The sequence below is a fragment of the Rhodnius prolixus genome, unplaced genomic scaffold (genome assembly GCF_049639745.1).
Source record: "Rhodnius prolixus isolate KJV_2025 unplaced genomic scaffold, Rpr scaffold_4, whole genome shotgun sequence".
Taxonomy (NCBI): Eukaryota; Metazoa; Arthropoda; class Insecta; order Hemiptera; family Reduviidae; genus Rhodnius; species Rhodnius prolixus.
The window spans coordinates 28,953,267-28,977,500 of NW_027411614.1; the positions used below are offsets into that span (position 1 = coordinate 28,953,267).

The 24,234-nt window shown below is 33.6% G+C and overlaps 1 protein-coding gene across 1 annotated transcript in view; it reads left to right on the forward strand.

The window, feature by feature from the left end:
- The first annotated feature begins 18,296 nt into the window (after window positions 1–18,296).
- The window catches only part of LOC141456485 (uncharacterized), a 638,647-nt gene continuing 632,709 nt past the window's right edge, over window positions 18,297–24,234 (forward strand). Inside the window, exon 1 of the mRNA XM_074132515.1 lies at window positions 18,297–18,435. The gene's annotated coding sequence lies outside the window, so the exon portion shown is untranslated. The remainder of the gene's footprint in view (window positions 18,436–24,234) is intronic.

Consider the following 24,234-nt stretch of genomic DNA (forward strand, 5'->3'; position numbering starts at 1 on the left):
ATTGGCGTGAACGTATTTATTGGCGAGAAAGCCGTATGCTCATATGTTTAGGTTAGGTTTTTATCCTGGGGTTGAAAGAATTTTTATACAAGTATTTCAACCCTATTATTAGGTTAATTTTATTTAGTTCTAGTTTATTATAGGATTTGCAGGAATATTAGTTCAAAGTACTGCACATCCAACTACTAGTAGAGTAAATAGCTTCCTCGGATTAAGTATAAAATAAAGCCAAGCAAACAGTAAATGTAGAAGTTAATAAATTAACCCAGTAATACTTTTGGTTTTGCCGAAAATGTAAATAATAGCATACAATTTAAATTATTAATTCAGAAATAGATATTTATAATAAAAATTAGTTGATGACACAATCATATTGCACACTCCCCTTATTGGGGAATATGTATTTATTTACATTTTTAATTATTCTTACTATTAACAATCACGCCAATCAGTCTGTTAAAGTACCCTCTACGCTATCGGTGCGCCAATAAAACTAATAATATTGTCAACTAATTTATTCCAAAATAGTTATGTATGATTAGCTAATCATACATCAAGCTCGAAACATTATCTGGGAAGCTATTCACTAAATGTGCACGATCATGATAGAACTTCAAGCAATATGTCATTTTGGCACCATCATCAGAGTCATCAATATAACCATTACTACGAAACATTACCATTTGCAGATCATAGAAATCAATCCGATAAGGTCGATGAAATAAGAGGGGATGTGTGGAGACAATCTTGCAGACCCAGGCTTCCACCCTACCTTGTTAAGCAAGGTGTAGTGATTGGAAGCTATGGGTCTGCACGTGTCATCCCAGCTCGTGTAGTCTAAGGAAATAAGAAGAAACATGATAGTGGGCGCTAATGACCGAGATGTCGATGCGCCAGAAAAAAAAAATTAGACGAAGAAAAAACTAGTTGTCACTTAATACTAATTACGAGATTAATATTTTGTAAAGAAAGTAGATTCTTATCAAATTTGAATATTGATTCAGTATAACTCGCTCGAAAATGATAAATGTTCAAAACGGAGTACGGAGAAAGTACGAAGTTTGATAAACGAGTGAAACTATTGAAAACCTCCTAAAAATATTAAATTTTGGCCATACGGTCGGTATAAGCAGAAATGGAGCCCAATTGTTTTGCCAAATACTATTATACTTTTAATCAATATTAATGAAGGTAATAAAGAAACGTGGCAAAACCGTCGGCGGTGATTAAAATGAAACAAACTAATCACACCCCATTTTTCTGTTTAATATTCACTGATGTTTAAATATTCAATCAATTCGGCAAAATAAATCAAAGAGTTTTAATTGGAATCCTTTCGTGCGAATAATAAATTATAAACTGAACGACTAAAACAATAATGTTGGAGCAAAAATAATTTAATATTTGTTTAAATATGGAAATTTTAAGTAATTCTATATTTAGTTCGATAAATCGATTTCACTGGCTGCCAATTATGCAAGTTTATTGCTAGAATTCACTATGAAATTTAACAAACGAAAAATAAAATAATGACAAAATATGACTTGTCCACTTACTGCGCAGATTCTGTTCTAAAACGCAACATCCTGCATTGTCAAGATTTACAACAGGAATTACTTAGGGTGTGATGTAATTCCTAACGCAGATTGAAGATGGAAATAAAAACTGGTTCTCTCAAATTTGTTGCGATGACATGTGTTTAGAGTTATAAAAATGCCCTTCCTTCTTAGCGTACCTGACAAGGAGAATATAAGACAGATTCTTCTTCAATTGTAAGCACGCACAAACTCGATATCTCTCTTGCTTCAGAATGTGGTATATGCGCAGTATCAAAAGATATATAGCACAGTTCAAGCTGTAATGTTTCCCCCTAACTCAACCTATGACAATTGACTACAAAGGCAGATGGAGATCACAGAAGGCAGTACAGCTGCCAGCATGATATCTGGACCCCCAAAACTTCATAGAATTCTCTATAATCAGATCTATACGCTCTGTTTTTCATGGAAAAATGAACGAAATAATAATAATAAAACAAATCTAACCTTATATGTTTTGTGTAAACTTTGGACGGCTAAATCTCTATTGACGTAATATGTCACAGAATTTACAATCTTGCTGTCAATATTGTATTGTTCTCATTAAATAGAGCTCAAATACAATCGTCTGTTGTATCGAATCTTTCCAAAATAAAATAATCTTTATTGAGGGATGGATGAGAAGGTGGGTAATATGGGACCGACTTTTTTTACCTTGCATATTTTGAACACTACTGAATTTAAAAATCTACTCTGGAGTAAAATCATAGACATAAATTTATTTGTCTTTGTAAATTTAGAGTCCTTTGAGTGGATCACAGCAAGGAGTCTGGAGTTACACTGATAAAGTCTGTCGTAGTGCCATTTTGGGTTTTCAGAAGGTGTGGTGGTAATATGGAACACACATAATAATTATAGTTAATGTTCTCGTTTCTCCATGAATTGTAAAAATAAGCCTTAAATATGCCACAAAACTATATTTTACACAATTATCGTACATTAAGGATAAAAATTAGGGTGTAATCAGTTTTCTTAGAGAAATCCCAAGAAATCTTTGAAATGTCTTTTTAGGCCCTTTATAGGACCCTGTAGAAAAAACAAAATTAATAAGACACTAGTTTCGTCCTCAGTGCCACTTTTCACACTTGTTCGGCAGACGATTAACGATGTTCTTATATGGGACAATGCTGACCCATAATACCACCATACACCGCGTACAATGTAACCTCATTTGTTTTTTATTATAATTCATATTTGAAATCCATAATACTGGCAATTAAAACTCTCTACTTTCTACATTTTTAATGTCTAAGGGAAATTATTCTAACTTTCCTCGGTATTAACTAAAAGCAGAGGAAAATCAACCTTAAGAAAACTTTTTAGCATTGACAAAATCAACACGGCCTTCTCTTGGACAAAGCTACCACTCGATTGACGCGCTGCCTTCTGCAGCAGACAAAGCCTACCCCAAAGTGTAGTAAGGCACCAAAAACTAACAGATAGCTCTACTGGTTTCACAAAAACTGGGGTGTCCCAAAGTCCAACCCTGTCCCATATTACCACCTTCTCATCTACATAGATAAAATTGCCTTTTTAAAGTCGATCCTGTCTCAATACTTTCTACTCGAGATGATAATGTCGGATAGAATGTCTCATGCATTTCTCAAGAAGTATTTTTTAAATTGAAATATTTTTAAAAGAATTCTTTTGTTTCAACTTAAATTATAAATACAACGAAAAACTAATGCAGCTGGTTTGTACAACAGTAATAACGTAGTAACACATAACAGATTTAATAATTTTTTCGCAAATAGATTCACTCGAGAAACTCAAGAGGCCATTTCTGCTAAAATTATCTGGAAGGTTTATCAGGAACTGTCTGGAAGAAGGGGCGAGGAATAAAGAATTGTACTATGCAGATTAAGTGTGAAAGGATTTCTTGTAGCAGATGCAAAAGGAATATTGAGGTGATTATGCTAGGTTCATGGAAGTTCATTATTTGGTGACAAAAATGCATTTTGCGAATAGAGCTGCAAACTGTAATTTCAATTTGCAAACTAATATGCAAACTAACTCTTGGACCGCAAAAACTAAAGTTTTAATCAAGGTACTTCATTGGTAACTCCTTAATCCGTTAAGCAGATTTAAAAATAACTTATGCATTACAATGAAATGACATTTTTAAAGTTAAAAAGGAAGTTTGCAACGCTATTCTAAAGAATGCTTTAGAAAGCAAGTTTTACTAATACTTTTATGCAAGAAAATGAAGAACAGAGAAATTATGGATAACTTAGATTGATGTAGTATTCAAAACTAAGTAATATGTCTAGATTTTAAAATATCTCTTCCATAAATTCTACTCGTTGAGGTGCTACTTTTGCGGGATATGCATAAAGGGCTAAAGGTATCTTCGCAAGGGACAGGAAAGACCACAATTCCATGTCGGTTGCGAAACATCAGATCAGCACTCTGTACTTTCCTTAATGGGTTTGGTTTAGTTTCTACAACTGGGTCACCAGACATACAATACTCCAGCATCTGTGTTTCTAGCTTCTTATCTCTTCCATTAAAACTAAATGTAATTGGAAGATAGTTTCAACATAAAATGCAACAAATAATAGTATTTTTAAAAAAACGTTAGTTCGGAAAATTAATATATATATTGATTTAACCAATCAAGCAATAGTACTGGTTTATAGTTTGTTTTATATCAGAGACGTCTCATTTGGATATTTACATCATATTTGGATGTTTTTTTATAAAGGGGAAGTTCTAAACGGATACCTTAACATTAGGATACAAGTGATTGATTAGCTTCTGATCAAACAATTTTCCTAGAAAAACTTTTCAAATAAAAGCGATAGGCCTTTTTGTTTGTTCATGTTTGTCCTTGAATGACTTTGGTTTTTCCGATCATCAGCGCCTATGGAACCTCTTCTCCAGCTTTAAAGTCTTTAAATCCCACCAATGCATTCGAGCCATCTCTCTTGAGGCCTCTAACACTTTCTAGCTCCACCTGGATGTCTTAGGAACAGTCTTTTGGTGATAGACTCATTTCCCCAACGCTCCAAATGACTATGCTCTTAAATCTCTGACAAATTACTGAATTCCCCATTTTATTTCTTAAAGTGTTTGTTAGTGTAAGTAGACTCCAATTTGGATTTTATTAAAATATTTTTAACATTTGCAGCTTTAATAAAAGTGACGTTGCCAATATTAGCGGTATTTCATGCTTATATCTAGATAATCTGAGATTTATATAGAAGTGAAAGGAGTTCTCAAGCACATCAAAAGCCTGGTACTTTTGTAGTCTAGTTTACTTGAATCCCACAGTCAAGTAGAGGTAAGCACAAATTCAATATCTTCTCGTATAAAAGTTGGCAACATTGTAGCGTTAGTATTTCTGGTTTACCATATTTATATATTTGAGACTAAAATACACTCCTCATCGAGTATTAGCGCTCATATAAGAGATAGTATATACCAAAGTGCAGTTATTAAAATAAGTTATTACGAAGAAAAGGAATAACAAATGTGGAGCACTTAAGAAGATTTTTTTAATTTGAGTTTTAAAAAAATGAGAGCCTTTAGTTGTAAACGATTAAATCATTTAGGACGTATCTGGTAAATTTAGTTTTTTTTTTCTATTAAGGAAGACAATATAGAAAATATGACAAAAGCATGGCAAACTGAGATAGACAGACCTCGTAGCAATGTCACCAAACTTTGTTAGAGAAGAAAGACTATCAGAAGTGTAGAAAGGTCTAAATCAAGATGGATTGATAGTGTGTAGCAGCGTTTCCCAACCTTTTATGGCTCGCGTACCACTTGTTAAGTACATCATGTTAAATTGTACCACTTCGTAAAAATGATTGTATTTCGTGAAATTTGTTATTCTGAGTGTGTTATTTTATTATTATTATCTTTATTTGTATAAAGGTACAATCTGTTACAAAGGAGTTCAAGTTCATGTTCACTTTATAAACTTTGTATAGTGTAAGATCTTAGTTTTAAATTTTTTTTAAAATAATTAAAAATTGCGTACTTATTTTTCTCTTCAAAATTATTAATTAATTTACAAAGTTCTACTTTAGGATTATTATATTTGTGTCCAAATCTTCTAAATTAATATCTTTTAAGCATTCAACTACCTGTAAGTACCAATTAAATTTAATGTTGCTTGGATAGAGCTTACTCACTGCAATCAGTCTCTTTAAGCAGATTTTAACATAGTTAACCAATTAATTTCTGTCACATGATAATTCTATTAAATTATCTTTATCTTTTATCAATAATGATGTAGCATTTCCTAAAATTTCTTTATAGAAGGAGTTTGAAATCCAATTATCATTTGTGTTTTCGGTTTTTGGATAAGACTCCGACAATTTTAAATTTGTTAAATGTGCTAATATATTTTCTGGTATACCTTGAGACAGACTAACCTTATTACTGTACATATTAACAACTTTACTGTAGAATATTTAATTAAAATAATTTTTATGAAATAGGAAAAAATGTATCCATGATATTTTTATGATTTAATTTTTTATGTCCGCCATTATTGGTTATTTTTCGCGTACCACCAACCAGCAACTCGCGTACCACAGGTTGGGAAACGCTGATGTATAGGAAGATACCAGGAACCTATCAGGAAGTTAGCTGCAAGAATTAGAGGGACTGGCGGAAGCTGATTCAAGAGCCCAAAGCTCATTTACGTGTTGTAACGTCTAATAAAAATAATAATTCACCCAATAGAAAACTTAGCTGAATTCTTCTACATTTTTTTTAGCTAATACATTTTTTAGTAATAAGTTTCCATCTTCTGGAATTATACCGCTTTTCTGGAATTGTTTTCCCTCATGATGAATACTACTCATTCAATTTAGGTTCACGTTTTCTCTTTAATAAGTTGGTACTACTTTAAAATCTACTTTTTTCTCTTTCTTACTGCTGAAATTATATAATCCTATTTCATTGTAGAGTCAGACAAAACGTAACCAATTTTAAATAATTATTTTATTAAAACTGTCTGATGGGACAGTTGTTCAAGAATTGATCGTCAAAAACTGCACGAAAAAGTTTTACGTTCAAAAACACTAAACTTTGACCATTTTTTTCTCTTTTTACTGGATAAAAGAAAAAAAAAACAAAAAAAAAACGGTGTCAATGTATTTAATCGAAGCTTAACTTTAACTTTAAAAACTTAAACTTGCACTTAAATCAGATGTCAAAAAAGAAAGAAATCAAGTGGTAATGTATGTCGCTTCATGGATTTTTTAAGATATCTGTCGTAATAATTAATTTTTCGCAAGCATTTTTGCGTAAAACTTATTAACATGAATAGATTATTACCTCTTATTACGATCAATCTAAGTTAAATGGGTGCTACAATTAACTGAACAAATATTTTGCATTTAAAAATGGCCAGCATAAGGTAACTGAGACATCTAATAAATTTTAAACAATATTAATGAAAATTGAATGCAGTAAAATTGCTGAAATGATACCAATTGTTATAAAATTTGAATTAGACACTAAAACATATGTTTATCCAAACGTTTCTAAATGGATGATATTACAAGGTGAAGTACTATAAATGAAATATTGTTTATATGCTGATTTTATGTATCTTTTATCGTTTAATCAACTCTTATACTTGACTTTTTAAACTGTAAGTTTTTGTTAAAGAGATTTTATAATGATCAATAATTATTTTATGAAGTTTTATTCATCAGCGTTTTTGTTTTTATATTTAGAGCCTTTTTTGACGTGAATACGTCTTTAAATTTGCTATCAAATGGAGGCAATCCAAAAAACCTAATGATAACAAAATCGGGGATACAGTTTGGCATTATAGTTTCCAATCTATCTTCTACATCCAAAATTAAATTAGACCACTGGATAGCTAAAGGATCAAAGAATTCATTACGATAAGCGAGGACTGTGACGCATCGCTTGCGGTGGAGGGGGAAGCGCCGCCATTTTGTGATCATTTTGCTGCGTATCGAGATTTGCAATTAGTATAACTTTTGACTCGGAGGAGCTACGATGTTCATTTAAGTTTTAATCGTCAGCTTAAATTATCAGCATTAATTATCTGAAAAAATCACAGTTTAATTATAGAACAAAAAATTGGTTGTCGTATCTAAATGAAATCTTAACGTGTGTGGGATGTCCCTCAATTTTAGATACGACTTACGATTGTAAAACTATTGCCGATTACTGTGATGACATTCTAAGCAAATGGGCTAATCACTTACGAAGTAAAGACATTGAAAGGATCCTTAATTCGAGATATAATAACAGTTATAGATTGATGGCTTCATTTATTGGTGGCGAACAATACCTTAAATTCAATTGCAATCTGAAATATATTAGAATTGTCGCCCAATTAAGACTGTCAAATAAAACCCTTGTAAGATTGTATACTGATGGGAAGTTTCACATAATTAATGCGGAGGAAATATGTGAAATGTGTAATTACAATGAATATGAGTCCCTTTCACATGTTCTTTTTAGATGCCCGTACTATAAATTATCTAGAGACCAATTCCTACAAAGATACATTGACAAAAATATCAGCGAGGAAGAAAATTCAGTAAATCTGTTAATGATTAATGATTTGAACAAACTGAAATCTATAGCGCTTTATATTCTGTCTGTTATTAAAAGAAGGGATTTTGCGTTGAATTTATTTTGTTATTTTATTTTACTTTATGTTTCCTTAAAATGTATACTTTAATTTATTTGGTGTTATTTATTTATTTACTTGCTTATTTTTAATTAATTCGTTTTCAAAAGGAGTTTATTATTTAACTAATTATTCTCATTTTCATTTATTTCTTTTATTTGTAATAGAAATGTATTGGATGTTAACAAAAAAATGTACGAAGCTAACTCCCTGTAATATGTAATATGCACAAATGCAGTATTATTATTATTATTATAACTTTTGACTCGGAGAAGCTACGATGTTCGTTTAAGTTTTAATCGTCAGCTGTCGTCACAATCTATCGATTGTATATAAAACATTAGTGTAAAATAGTGAAGGTGAATATAATTTGGTGTTAGAATAAAAAAATATTATCAAAAATATATAATGTTGGCCAATACGCGTCGAAAAGCCAAAACCAAATACAGAGATTATATACGGTTGGAAAGGGCTTCTCAAGAACAATCGAATGGGAATAATAAAACACCATATGACCGAGTCAAGCTGTGCCGGGAACGTAAAAGAATTTGTCTTTAAACATTTTCCCTGAAGAGCCAGTAACGGACTGTGCGGTACGTGTAAAAAATCACTGGACTCGGACTAAGTGCCCACGTTGTCACGTTCGAATGGATTTGTGTATCCACCTAAGCAACACGGGTTGCCCGCATCAGATCCGATCAGTGCACGTCTAGTATCACCGCGACTGCCATTCATATGTAAACGTATTCACGTAGTAAACAAACGGCCGTGTCCATGACACAGTCACACCATCTTTTTTTTTAAATTTTAATTCCTGAAGTCAGATTAATTTGCTTTTCTTTTTTTTTTTTTAATTTTATGTTGCAGAATATTATGAACATGTATTTTGTATTACATTCTATATATTTTATATTGTTTATTTGAGGTTATTCTCCTTTGTACAGCGCTAGCTCTAAAATGAATAAATAGCAAACGTATGTAGGGTGAAAAAAAATTTATAATTATAGCTAATACTTGTTCATCCTTTTAAATATTTTATAAAAGAGAGTGAAATATTGAATTAGGAATATATAATATAATACACTGGTTCTGGTATTCAATTACAAACTTTTTACCTAGTTGCAATATTCCCTCATGCATGTTATCGTTTAATTAATTCATGTCACAACCAATTATACATGAATAACTTGTTACACTGTCTCATGCTACATAATCAGCCATTTTAATTATTAATTTGGTTAATTAGCTATCTAAACGAAAGCATTAAATTTCGTGCTTAGGCTGTGTGTTTAGATTTCAAAGAGAGAGTTCTGTTTTAGCATTGTACAGCGCTCAGCGTAATCCTAAGTAATTCTTATGTTAACGACTCAATTCTAATTTGTTTTTGAATGTTCAGCTAAACTGAAATTCTAAGCATATCTTTTAGAATTTGGGCCAGGAATCTGAAAAGATTCGGAATGATTGGATTAAATTAACTTTTCATTTAAATTGGCTTTTGAAAATGACTGGAGTTAAATTCCACTAATGAACTTGATTCAATAAGTGTACTCTCTTTCTTGAGTTCCTGCCGTATTCTATTCTGTTTTCGTACATCCGGGAATTGATATGAAGGAAAACTGTGGAAGGATGAGCGCGTCTACTGCAGACTATTGTCAAGCAACCAGCTGTGCACAGCCTAGAGAGGAAAAAGTAGAAATGTTAGCATTATCTGACATCACCCACTCTTTATAAAGATACTTGGAAGATAAGGTTCATAGAGGACACTTAACTTACAGAATATGGACTTACGAACCGCAAGTTTTTTGTGACATAAGACTCACCAAGACTCCTCACCGCGCCACATTGTTTATCCATTATTCATGTTTAATTTACATTAATTTACTTTTAAATAATTTATTAGACTTTAATTTAGTTATTGGGTTGTCCGGGTAATAATGCAGGATTATGGTTTTAAAAGAAAAAAATAAAAATTAATGATTTATAACTGTTTTAATTAATCAAAATAGTCTCCATTACTTTCTACACATTTCTGCCAACGTGTGGGTAACTTTTCTATCTGTATAGAATTTGAAATCCTTAGAATTTATAAATTCAGAAAACGCGTTTTCTAATGTTCTTGGGTGAAAAAAAAAATTATTTTGTAAACAGCGGTCTAGGTGTCTGAAAAAAAATGGTAATCAGTAGGCGAGAGGTCCGGTGAGTAGGGCGGGTGTGGCAGAGCCAAGCTCCAACAATTTTCGGGAAGTCAAACGTGAGATATGTGGCCGAGCGTTGTCATGCAACAGAATGGGCCTCTTTCAATTGTCTAAAGATGGCTTCATTGTTGCCAATTTCTGATGCATTACGTCAATTTGGTTACAATAAGATTCGGCATTGGATGGTTTCGCCAGGATTCAAGAAGCTGTAATGAATCAGACCAAATGAAGCCCAGCAAACAGTAACCATCACCTTTTTTTTGATGATTTGGGGGCTTTGTCAAGCCACTGTCCAGAGCGTCTGCTGTTGTCGTAGAGGATCCATTTTTCATTGCAAGTTACAATTCTGGACAGAAAAGGATCGCTGTTGTTTCGGCAAAGAAGTGCATCACAAATTTCATACCGCTGATCTTTTTGGCGGTCGTTTAATGTGTGAGGAACCTCATGTATGACCAACCTTGGACGGCCATTGAAGGTTGATTTGCTGAATTCGAGTTTCCCTGCCAGTTCTCGAACAGTTGTTCTGGGATTTTCTTCCACCAAAGATCGGAGAACATCGTCATCAAGGGCAGAATTTCTTCCACGGCCTTCTTTGTCTTCAAGGCTCAAGTCTCCCTCTGGAAATGTCTGGAACCACTGTTGAACAGTGCACTCACTTATACTGGCCTTCGCCCCAGACATCGTTGATATTTCTAGCCGTTTGGGCCCCGTTCCGGCCGAGTTTGAACTCGTAAAACAAAATTATGCGAAAATCACGCTTTGACATCTTAGTAAAGACTGAATTATTTCCAAATAGCAAAATGTTTTCACAGGTAAACAATGATTTTTGTTTGAAAGAAGATTAATAAATGTTTGCATTTATAAAAGTAAAAAGTCCAACAAACATAAACAGTTTACTATTTGGAGGGGTATTTTAAAGAAAACATAAAATCCTGCATTATTTTCCGGACAACCCAATAGCTCGGTTTTGTGTAATAAAGAAGAATATTCTGTAGTGATGATCTCTTTGTAAGTGATTACTAATCATTCCAGTACGTATTCACCATCACATTCACATCCTTTCCTTTGGATCAGTCACTTCTTTAAGAGGACCTTGTGTTCCATTAGGTACTGCAATCTATTAACACTAACATTCACACACAACACACAAAGGATCTGCAGAGATAGTTGAAGTGCACAATTTAGCAGGTAAAATAGTAAATCTCCTACTTGTATAGTAGAGGAATTCTCTCTCATTATTTGATTTTTTTTTAACTCGATACCGACAAAAGATTGATTATAATGTTTTGACTGAAATGTCAGTTTCAATTTATTTAACATATAATGTGTACAAACGAGCTTTCGTTTTGGGTACCATTATTTCCAACGTAAATTTGAAGTATCAGTTTAGCAAATACTTGTTTTTGCGCTTAAAAAACCTAAATAGTTTTAGGTCTACATTTTAAAATTTACATTTACTAAATGATAAGTAACTTTTTTTTCAGTATTACTTCATTGTATTCAATAACTCTACCTTTTAAATCAGGGTTCCTGAATTTTGGTTCATTGAAATAACAATAGAATGTTTGTATCTTTCGTTCAGATACGACAAATCAGTAAATGAGGTGGTCTAAGATAAATAACCTACATGAAGAAAGTATTGTTAGTCACCTCTACTTTAGTACAAATTAAAAATTAAAAAAAAATACTCGTACGGTTCCTTTTTTTCAGAACTCCTGTGGCTCATTCAGATTGCCGAATATACGAGGGTCGTTTGAAAAGTCCGTGCAAAGTCAGAGAGATAGCACCAGTGGCGCGTATCGAGGTTATGTTCAGTTAGTAGCATCTCTTGGAAGAACATACACCAAGTTTCAGCCAGATCGGTCTATTTCTTTGTGTTTGGCATTCGTTTGAATCGAGGAAGTCGAGTGATTTTCAAAAAATGGACGAAAAAGAATTTCGTGTGTTGATTAAACACTACTTTATGAAAGGCAAAACGCCTCAGGAGACTAAAGAGAAGCTTGATAAACATTATGGTGACTCTGCACCTTCGATTAGAACAGTTTATAAGTGGTTTCAAAATTTTCGGAGTGGCCATATGGGCACAAGTGACGCTGAACGTTCTGGACGCCCTGTTGAGGTTACTACTCCAGAAATCATTGATAAAATCCATGATATGGTGATGGATGACAGAAGAGTGAAGGTGCGTGAGATTGCTAGTGCTGTGGGCATCTCGAATGAACGGTTACATAATATTTTGCATCAACATTTGGACATGACAAAGCTATCCGCAAGATGGGTGCCGCGATTGCTCACGCTTGACCAAAAACGAAATCGTGTGAAGTGTTGCAAGGACGGTTTGCCGCTGTTCCAGAAGAATCCGCAGGACTTTAAGCGTCGTTTCGTCACTGTGGATGAAACATGGATACATCACTACACTCCTGAGACCAAAGAACAATCTAAACAATAGGTTACCAAAGGGGAATCTGCGCCAAAAAAGGCGAAGACCGTTCCTTCGGCCGGAAAGATTATGGCGACTGTCTTTTGGGATTCGCAAGGAATAATCCTCATCGACTATCTGGAAAAGGGTAAAACTATTACAGGTGCATATTATTCATCGTTATTGGACCGTTTGAAAACCATAATAATAAAATGTTTTTATTGTCCAAATAATACAATAGTTTTTACTTTATATAAACATTGGAGTACCAGAACCAGTTCTTTTCCTCTGACAAAAATAAGTTAAACTTCTTCATACTTAAAAATTTTTCTTTTTATATTTTGGGAAAAAGGACAAAAAACCCAATACAAAAAACGTTTGAAAACCGAGCTGCAAGAAAAACGCCCACGATTGGCCCACAAAAAAGTCCTTTTCCATCACGACAACGCACCAGCTCACACCTCAGCAGTTGTGGTCGCAAAATTAATGGAAATAGTGTTCCAACTCGTTTCACATCCCCCCTATTCTCCAGACTTGGCTCCCTCGGGCTACTATTTGTTCCCCAATATGAAGAAATGGCTGGCGGGAAAAAGATTTTATTCAAACGAGGAGGTGATTGCAGAAACGAATGGCTATTTTTCAGACTTGGACAAATCCTATTATTCGGAAGGGATCAACAAACTAGAGCAGCGTTGGACGAAGTGTATAAGCCTAAAAGGAGACTATGTTGAAAAATAAAAAAGGTTTACCCCAAAAAATTAAGTAGTTTTTATTTTTGCACGGACTTTTCAAACGACCCTCGTATGTCCATATTTTTCTACCTTGAAATCAGCAGTAAAAATTTGAACAAAATTAAAGCGAAACTTATCGTGCGCTTTTCTTGTTTTGAATTTATTTTTTTTTCTTTTTCTTTTAAACCTTGAGTTAAATACATTCGAATGTAAAAATAATTTCTCTAACTTAAATATGCAAAACTAGCCAAACAAATCGATAAACTTACAGAGAATATAAACAGGAAAGAAGCCATTATTCTGTTTACATCCTAGTGAATGCAGCCACTAACCTTCAAATCTGTCACAAACAGGAACAATATAAATCACATATTTATGCAGATTTGTAAAATGGGCTGGCATAAAAAATATATCGGAGAACAAAACAAAGCTACTTAGGTTGAATGATGCAGGAGATCTACTACATAAGTACTAAAGGTGGGTATTAAACTATGATTTGTGAAATCAGTGTAATACATTTATTGTTATATTATTGCTTCGATGGTTATAGTTTATTGTAGTAGAAAACAAAAATGTTAAGAACCACGGTACAAAAGTGTAAACGCGGTGACGGAAGAAGCAATGAGAATTACCAAAATATCTTGCCAAGAATGGGTGAATCAGGATAAATTTGTTTTATCATCAAATAAAAGCAATCATCACATCATTTTAATGCACCCAGTTTGCAAGACTTCTTGACCTATGATTACGGTAAGAATCTCTTGCCAGGGTGTTGGTCTAATGATCAAGAGCGGGGCTTTGTAAAAGGGAGATCTCCCGGATTACTTCCTCCCTTCAACTACGATTTCCTTGTCCTTGTCCAGACATTCAAAAATTCATCATAACACATCTCTACCAGCTCGATGAAACTCTTCCGAACGTTGTTAACAACTTATATTTCCTTGCTGAGCTCCATTCCAAATTCCCCTAATGCATATCTTCTATTTACGGATGGTTCCAAAGATGCAAATGGAGTTTGGTGGTTCTGTGTATAAGTTTCAAAGTAATGAAGGTGAAATGTACAGACTTCTAGACAAGATTAGATAAATCCACAATGCTCATGTGTTTTGGATCGCGCCTTCCCGATGCAAACCACATAAAATCCTAGACTGCGATAAATTTAAGAAAGGTAGAGAACAGCTTTGGAACGCTGTTAACGTTCCAAAAAAAATGCCCACTATCTGCCAACTTATTAACGATACTAGCCAACCAAACCGATCAAATGTACTTAAACATTTACAATTTTATAAAAACCAATCATCTTAAACTATAGACAAACCGTTTTCTCCACAAACCCGATACAAATTATACAATACTAACAATAACACCGAATTAAAAATAATAACAAAACACTAATAACAACATAAAGCCACTATAATACCACACCATAGCAGCCTCATAACTTAAATAATAAACCCTTTAAAGTATTTCACTCGATTAATTGTTGTTAATTTTATCTCACCCAAAAACAATACAACTAAAAGTAATCAGAGCTACTCTCCGTCGTAAATAGAAGTGTTTTTAATGGAACAATGTATGCGGTCAGTAGTTAAAGTGTTACTTACTGACAAATCACTTTAATTCTTTAAGTAAAACTTCATTGACATTGCTTGGCTAAATTTCCTCATCACTACGTGTTCTTTTAAGAAAATTATTAATGAGAATTTTAACAATCGCTAACAATTTGTACTAAAAACAAAAAAGAAAAGTTTATTTTCTTTAATTAAAACTGTAATCAACGGCTGTGATGTCCTTTAATTAAAAAGGAGGTTATCTGAAATATAGGCGGCGAAGAATTAAAATACTTTAAACGATCAATACAACGGTTGGATAAATTTTATTAAATTACACCTCAATATCACCTTAGTGATATGTGGACAGGCCAAGATAGAGTTAAATTCAATGGAGAGCTTTCTGGAAAGGGAGTAGCTGTGTGGTTAAGGAATACTGGATTCCAACGCGGAGATCACGAGTTCGAATCCAGCTGCTGACACTTAGATTTTCTCTTTCTAGGAGCTACTTACAGCTCACTGTCCGGAGGCCGGCAGTGCACTGAAAAAGCTCCGGGCGCCAGTAACCTTAGATTTTGACGCGCCTTAAACACACACTCACATACGCGCAAAATAGACAGCTTTCTCTGAAATTGCAAAATAAATAAATAATAATAAATATAATAAATGAATAATGGTATATTTTAAGTTTTTTAAACCATCTCCTTGGGAGAGGATTCTATTAGATAGGCTTCAAGAGAGCGAACACTTTTTAAGATACGAAAGAGCTTTAGCCTTTAGAGAAAAATCATTAGATTAATAAGCATTAGGTACAAGAAAAATCTTATTTTATTATAAATGTCTTTAAGAAAAACTTACAGTTTAGAAAAGTTAACTATAACGGATAACCACTTTTCATTAATTCACCACGCCGAACGTATCACCAGTAGCTCCGGGACTTCTTTGAGAACTGAAGATCATCGTCTTCATCGATAACCTGCAGATAATGCTACCACTAAGTAGTTTCTCTCCTCCTGCTCTTCAAGCACCATATAAACCTTCATTGCTCATGTTTACAGATGGTATGTATTTATATAGGTTTACAGATTATACAGATTGCAAATTACTAATATTTTTTAAAATATTAAATTTATTTCGTTATTTACAATCTGTATAATACAGGGTGATCCATTTAAAACGCACCAATCGCTAATAACTTTTTAGGAAAGCGGAATTTCGAAAAATCCCTTGAAGTAAACTATGTTTTTTTGGTCTAGTTTACAAATTTTCCACTCTTGATGCTGTAGCTTCATTTTTGGCTGAGTTACGGCCAAAAACCCGATTAGAGTTTCTTAAGGAGCACTGGTTTTGACAATGATTATGAAAACTATACAATAAATTGTGAAAAATGCTGTTAACCCCGCTTCAATATCCCTAATATTTGTCGAGATATTTAAGATCAAAGTTACAATTTTATCTATTCGTGAACGGTTTTCGATATTAATTTTCCACCAGAAATACACGTTTTGGGAGGTTCTCTGACTGCACAAAATGTTATTGGTGATGCAAAGATGAATTGGGGATCCAGAGTTCGAGCCCGCGTATGACTAGATTTTACTTAAAAAAGTATTATAATGTACTAACTATTATGAATGATTGCTCCCGAGCAATCCCCAGACTGCGAGGAAGTCGCAGGGCCACTGGCGATTCAGTCGGCGCGTATTGTTAGGAATGTCAGAGGAAGCGAGAGACAGTACAAGAGGATTAGAGCTAGTCGTGAGAGGAGTATGGAATTTTTGGTATTTAGTCTTGGCGAGTTGGTCTATAAAGGGAATGTTGAGGTCGTAGCGAAGAGTGAGGTTAGTCACGTAGAAAGGAGCGTCAGCTATCTGTCAGAGTAGTTTTGATTGAAATGTTTACACTGTCCGTATGTTTGTAGGTTTGGCTGAAACGCCACAGCTCTAGTCCGTAAGTTCACATAGGTTTGAGAATAGTGTTGTATATTAATCGTTTGAGTTCTATGGGCAATTTGGAGCGTAGTCTGTAGAGGAGTTTAGCACGTGTCGTCATTGCTTGTCTTTTAAGTCTAGTGTGTGGGTTCCACGTGAGTCGTTTGTCTATGTAGAGCCCAAGGTAGCGCACCAGATCTGTACAAGGAAGAGGATTGCTGTTGAAGAGCCCCGCCGGTGAGGGGGGGTATTAAATTATTAATTTAATAATTAAATAAATTTAAAAAAAATATAAAATAATTATAGAGTTGTAACAAAATATAAACAATTTAAAAAATAATAATAATCATCTTTAATTTAATTTTGATTGACATTGACAACTTATCTTTTTGCTTTAGCTCAACATATTTTAGATTGAACTGCCCACAAATCAAGAAAATCAATATTTATATTAATATCGCCTTGTTTACATAATTTATTCAATTCCAAAACCAATATGTACATATTTCCAGAATTTTTTTGCAAATACATAAGCATAAATATATGTATCTTATTTATAATCAAACGATTGCGACCTTTATTATTCAGTTAATATGAAGTTTAGAGGCGCCACGGTAGCCGAGCGGGTTAAGAGGCGAGACCTGCAAAGCTAATATGCATTGTGGTACTGGGTTCGATTCCCGGTCTTGGCCTTGGATTTTATTTAATTGTTAAATGAGAAATAGTAAAGTACGTTTGCTAGTCGCCTCCGTCCAAGACACCTAGTAAATGGTAGTTGGACGTTAAGCCCCGTCTGAAAAAATAGGCGATTACTTTACTTTACTTAATATGAAGTTTAAAATTATGAGAATGCTACTTTCACACGTATAATTCGAGCTATCATATATGGTAGAGGCAATAGGGTGTTGGTCTAGTGGTAATGAAGCGTGACTTGTAAATGAAAGATTCGTAGTTCGAATCCTGCGTACAGCTACCTTTTATTTGTTACAGAAAAAGTTAATAGGAAATCATGAGCTTCCGTCCCAGACCATGGCACCAAATGGTAGTTGGGCGTTAAGCCTCGCCTAAAAAAAATAGGTGATTACTTTACTAATACTTTTTCAATGCACAGTATCTCCATACCATAAATAAATATTGGGACAAGAGAGTTTGAGGGAAGTTTTAAACTGTTCGACTAACATCGCCCATTCTCGGTCAGTTTCGTTTCTCTCCTTTGGTGTCCGTTTCAGTCGCTCACATATATTTTCCCTCCAATGCCCTTCAGTCACTTAGTTACCCTTCGGTTACTGGAGTGATTAGGTGTGTATTGTCGGTGCTGTAACATCGTCGTGTCCTATCAACACGTACTTTCTATTGTTAAAATATTTTGGAATTTATTCTCGCGTGAGTATTTCATAAAAAATTTTGTGTTATTCATTTATTTAAATTTTTTTGTTTTGAGTTTTTTAAGATCGATATTACCACAGTTTAATGCGACAAATTTTATGGAAGAATTGAGTACTTTTTGTTTAACTTTAATTTATCCTGCCATGAATTTGAATTGCTCTTTAATATTTATGATAATTCTTAGTTATTCGTAGATATTGTTTGTTGATAAATTTTTTAATAATGATAAAATAGTACAGAATAAAAATAAAATCGAAGTCTTACTGTAAAAATGGAACACCATCAGTAGCTATCGTTGATTTTACTAAAATATACCCAAGCCTTATCCTTGATCATCACTAGGGAACGGATTCGTATGTATTTACATATTTTTTTCTAGGCAATTTACAGACGTTTTTCAACTAGAAGTATTCATACTGACACTTTTTAAGCCGTTTGAGTCTACTTTTATTTCACATATTTCCACATATTTGGATGTTATCGCATATTTATACATATTTGATTAAAATAAATAAATATTTCTACATATTTAATCAAAATATGTACATATTTTTTCACATTTTTCATTTTGGGCATATTTTCATAATTGGGAGGTGGTTGACACAGACTGTAGGGCTGTGAATCACAGTGGGTACAATGGTTATTGTAATTTTCACAGAATGCTGCTAAACAGTGATGGGCACTTGTTAGTTCTTTGAAGTTGTCTGACGTTGTCTGTTCTTTCAGCTCGTTCGTTGAAGTGACCGATTCATTTCGTTCGGTCACTTAGTGTATTCTTTTTTGGGTGAAATGCCACGAACATCGGCCTCAAACAAACAACTGGTTGCTAAATATCTTCGCGAGTTTCCAGCAGAACTTTTTCGAAGTGATGGAGACATTTTGTACTGCACAGCTTGTGACAAGCGCGTTTCTTGCTCTCAACGTTCCCAAGTCACCCAACATATTGCCACCGGATCGCACATAGAGAATAAAAACAGAAAGAAAGAGAGGACGTCCTATCAAGCCTTCCTTACATCTCCATCATCAAGTAAGTCTACTCTGTGTACAGATCTGTGTCGGGCTTTGGTTAGAGCAGATATCCCTTTCCACAAACTTAAAAATCCTCATTTCAAAGGATTTTAGTCGTTACAAGTCCATCTTACGCCCAGATCGTCGTCCCTTTACGTTCCAACATTTGAAATTTCATGTGGTTGCAAACAATTTCGAAGAGTGAAGTTTTCAAAATTGAAAATTTAACACATCTTTTTATAAATAGTAAAAATGTTCTTTGTTGTATAAATCATTATAACTTGTAAAAACAAATTATTTTGTTCCTAATAAATTATTATAAATTGTAAAAATGTTCTTTTCTTGTATAAATACGTATAACTTGCCCCCCCCCAAAAAAAATCCATTTTCATAAAAAAAAGTCCATTTTACTTAAATATTCCAGAAAATATTTTAAGAAAATCACATATTTTCCACATAATTGACGAAAATAAATGCATATTTTAATTAAATATTTGGCATTTTTAAATACATAAAAATCCGTTCCTTAATCATCACCCTTTCAACAGACAAAAAATTAATAAAAAATGCTTTGTTTCTAACCAACGCTTTTGGTTTCGAAAATTTTACTTCACAGAAACTCTAACTGGTAAAAAAGATTGGAAAAATCTTTGGTTCCAATAAAATGTATTTACAATAAGCAAAGAAATACACAAAAGGGCGAAACGAAAACAAATTATTTGTTTTGTTATGCAAAAAAATTATTTTCAAATTGAATTAAATAAAACGTTGCTTCTGGTAAAATTTCCCGAACCCTAGATTATACCCTAAATTTCTAAATAAAAAGGTCCCAGTTGGGTCATTGTCAAGCACACCCCTTATCTTCTGCAATACTCATTCTTTGCTCCTAAAGCCATCTGCAACATTTTATTCTATCTAAATCTTGAGCCATAATTTTATTGTATTTTTTGTTTTCTTTAGTAATTTTGTTGATTTATTATTATTTTTTGGGTTATGTGAACTAAACTTTACATTTATGTAGAGTACTTACTCTTTCTAGAGAGTACAAATTTTGACTTTATGGTTTTAATTACTAAAAATTCTTCCTTGTACAATAATTTAGTTTCTTATTAAATTATGAGAATGGGACAGTTTTTCTGAGTAGCAGTTCCGGTTACTATTTGAAACTTCGGGCGTAGACACAGTCATCTTTAATTAGATAACTTTTATTGATGAAGTTTTTTATATCAATACTTAGCTTGTTGCATTTTTATCCAGCGAGAAAGTTCACCTCTTACAAGATCCGATAGATGATAACACGTGTAAGTTATTCGCAACTGCATTTTTTTTTTTACATTTTTCCCTTAAAATTTTTAATTTCTATATTTATCTACCAAACATTTATGGATTTCATGATGTAAAAGGAAAAAAAAAGAAATTAAGATGAATATTATATCAAGGTTAACTATAAAAAACAAGAATTCCCAACTAAATGACAATATCGAGTAAAATGTAAGATAAATGATAGCTAAAATGATTGAAAATGTGTCTGATAGTAAAATTCTGAGCCTGCGGCAATATTTTGTATTTAGCAAGAGGATTTCCTTTTCATCTGATAACTCTGTGCTTTTATCGAAGAGCTACTCAGAATGAAACGCTTGATTTCTTCCAAGAGGTTAGGTTCAAAGTGGCCAAGTAAAGCAAAAACTTCTTATCCTACCCATACAATAAACTAGCTTCTTCCACTAGCCCAAGACTCTAGAGGTACGGCTCAACTCTTACAAAAGCGTTCGCAGACTAGCTGAACATGGAGGATTATGGGGGGAAAAAAAATATTTCAGAATTCTTCTCGCTAGAATCAACATCGAAAACCTTTGCTCTAGTCGCTTCGCTCTTCTTATATTACCATAATTCTTTTTTTTTGTCAGTCGTCATTTCATTGAACTCGTTACTGGCCACTTATTGTTGTTCGCAGTGTTGTAAATTCCTATTTTTCTATATTTACTTTAATATAGTTCTTTTTGAATATTTACTGATCAAGATAAAGTCCAAATATCTTTGCTCGCTCTTCAAATAACGCCTTTATAAATAGTTGACATGTCATCTCGTTTAATCTTTATTAAAGTCAAAACTCTTTACTGCTGAATAAGAGTTTAAGTGACCTTTATGAAATTCAAACTGGTGTACAGAGACAATATTTTTTTTTTTTAATCAAGGATACCAAAGATCTTTCTTATTTACGGGCCTTTTCAAGGTTGTGCTCCCAGGTTCGGTATTTTGGTGCTTGTCTTTCTTTTTTTAAATTATAAAAATTTAATATTTAAATTAACATCAACTTTGGGCTAAGCTTCGAAAAATCTTCTTTTGAAGAATACATTTCTTTTTGAAAATAACATAACCCGAATATATCCGCTGCCATTCTATATAGCAGACGCCACAACCACCTAATCCTGGAATGTGCTAACAATACTAAAGGAAGAGAACGATTGTGGAGGGCTTGTGGATAGCGACTGGATGTCCGTTATACCTGCCAATTTAAATACTATTCTGGTAGCTGATGATGGCAGTATTTACACAGAGCTCTTTGAGTTCATAACAAACAACAAGATAACTCTGTAAATATTCAATATACTAAAGAAGCTTCGAAAGAAGAATGTAAATGGCTGATTTGCTAGCTCAAGAGGCCAATAACAAAGAGAGAAAAAAATAATAGCAACATATCGTCCTGTAATTAAACCTAAAAATAAATAAATCCAATTTTTGTTTATTATCGTCTTTTTTCAAACTCGAATTGAATACCATTAAGCCAACTATGGTGTAGAAAAATTCAACAGTATCTCAGCGGTGGGATTGGTATAGTGATTATGAGTGTTGACTAATAAGTGGAAGATCCCCAGTTCGAATCCCGCAAAAAGCTCATTTTTTAATTTTAATAATGAAGTATGAAATCTCTCTCCTTATACTCGTTGTCAAGTTCTTCTAAAGGCTGGAAACATAGTGGAGCGGCGAGCAAAGCGGCGATAATAGCGAAGAGCAAAGCGGTGAAAACAAACACTCTCTAAAGATAGTGTTGCTCTATCTTCGCTTTGCTCGCCACTACTATGTGCTATTTGATTTCGCCGCTTTGCTCTTCGCTATCATCGCCGCCTTGTTCGCCGCTCCCACTATGTTTCCAGCCTAAATAGGCGATTACTCATCAATCCTATACTATAGTTACTATACTTCAGCGGTATTACCTTCAACAGCTTTATTATTAATTTTATAACAGAATTAACCACACATGGGCCCGTTTGACATTGTGATTCTTTGTCGAACTAAATGTAGTAATATAAAGTAAAATTGATAAATTCATCCTCTCTGCCATAAACGCTTAGAATGTGCGCGTTTTTCACTCTTTAGTGCCTGCACGAGGGCATAATTCTTAAAATACATTTACCGTCCAATGCGTACCCAGGGGCGTTTTAAGAGTTGAAAACCCCCCTCTGATAATATGCTGTAAAAATGTAATTTTAACGCTGACTTTATTCATTGTTTCAGAAAATTACAGCTTTATGATAAGTTTAAATAGCCAAACTTTCCTACATTTACATAGAAGCATAACCCATCTGTTGTTTGCATCCTAAACATAACTGGCTAACCTAAAAAATTGGACGTGAGTTTATATTAGATTTGGTGGGGGTTGGACTGTCAGTCTAAGCTCACAAGATGCAGAGAATCTATAGTATCTTATTTAGGTTCCGCTCCTGTCCTGTCTGTTTCAGAAAAAATGCTAAGGGAAACATTTTTTTATTCTTACAAAAAAAAAAAAATATAGCAGTTGGCCATCTATCCCCACTGGGTTGGGTGAGTTGGCCAATGTAACTTGGGAGAGATGGCCACATATTGTAAATGAAATTGCACTAGTAAAACGTAAAAATAACAGAAAGGAATCAATGGTTACTTACTATTTACTTTTTCTTCTTCTTTTTAAATGCGGTTTAACTCCAATTTTGGCAAGTGTATGCAAAAGAAGAGCAATTTTCGTGAAACCACTTCCGGCATATTATGCACTCCAACCAATCTTTTTTTTCTGGTCTTGTTGTAGCTTTCCCGATAACCTGTACATTCAGTTTCATCGATTTCTAAAATGGCATCACTTTCCTCTTCAAATTCGATTCCTGTTTCGTCCTCTTCATCGGAACTTTGGGAAGGTGAGCGTTTTCTTTTTTGGACAATCCTTTCTTTCAGAATTGTCTCTTGTTGGGGATGGTATTTCTTGTTGGTTTGGATTTCTTTGCAACTCTGTTTTTCACAACAGCAATGTGCTCGAGAGAAGTTAATAAAATTACAACAGACTTTGCTCGTTTTCTTGCAGAGACGACAGTTTGGGTGTGGGGTTAATACGATCTCAAATTTTCTTCAGTATAATTTCCGCGGTTAGTGTTCTGTCTTTTACGCTGAGTTGGCATTTTTCTGCAGTGAATTGGAAACTAAGTCAAACTATAACAGAAAAAAAGTAAAAATAATTGGCCATCTATCTCTACTGTTTGATGGCCATCTGTCCTGAATGCTAGGAAGAGATGGCTATCATGATAAACATAACTCAACGCGTACTTTTTGACAGTTTTAGAGGTTAGGATTCATTAATGTACATATACTGTATTTACCAAATATGTAGAAAACAACACTAAATTTTGACACATACATCCACTGCAGCACGCAATATGCAACTATCATAGAATTTTTTGTTGAGACGATAATGTTTTTATTCTCTGAGTTAATTAATAACGCTTTGACGCAGACCAAATTATACTCACTGGAGCCAGAAAT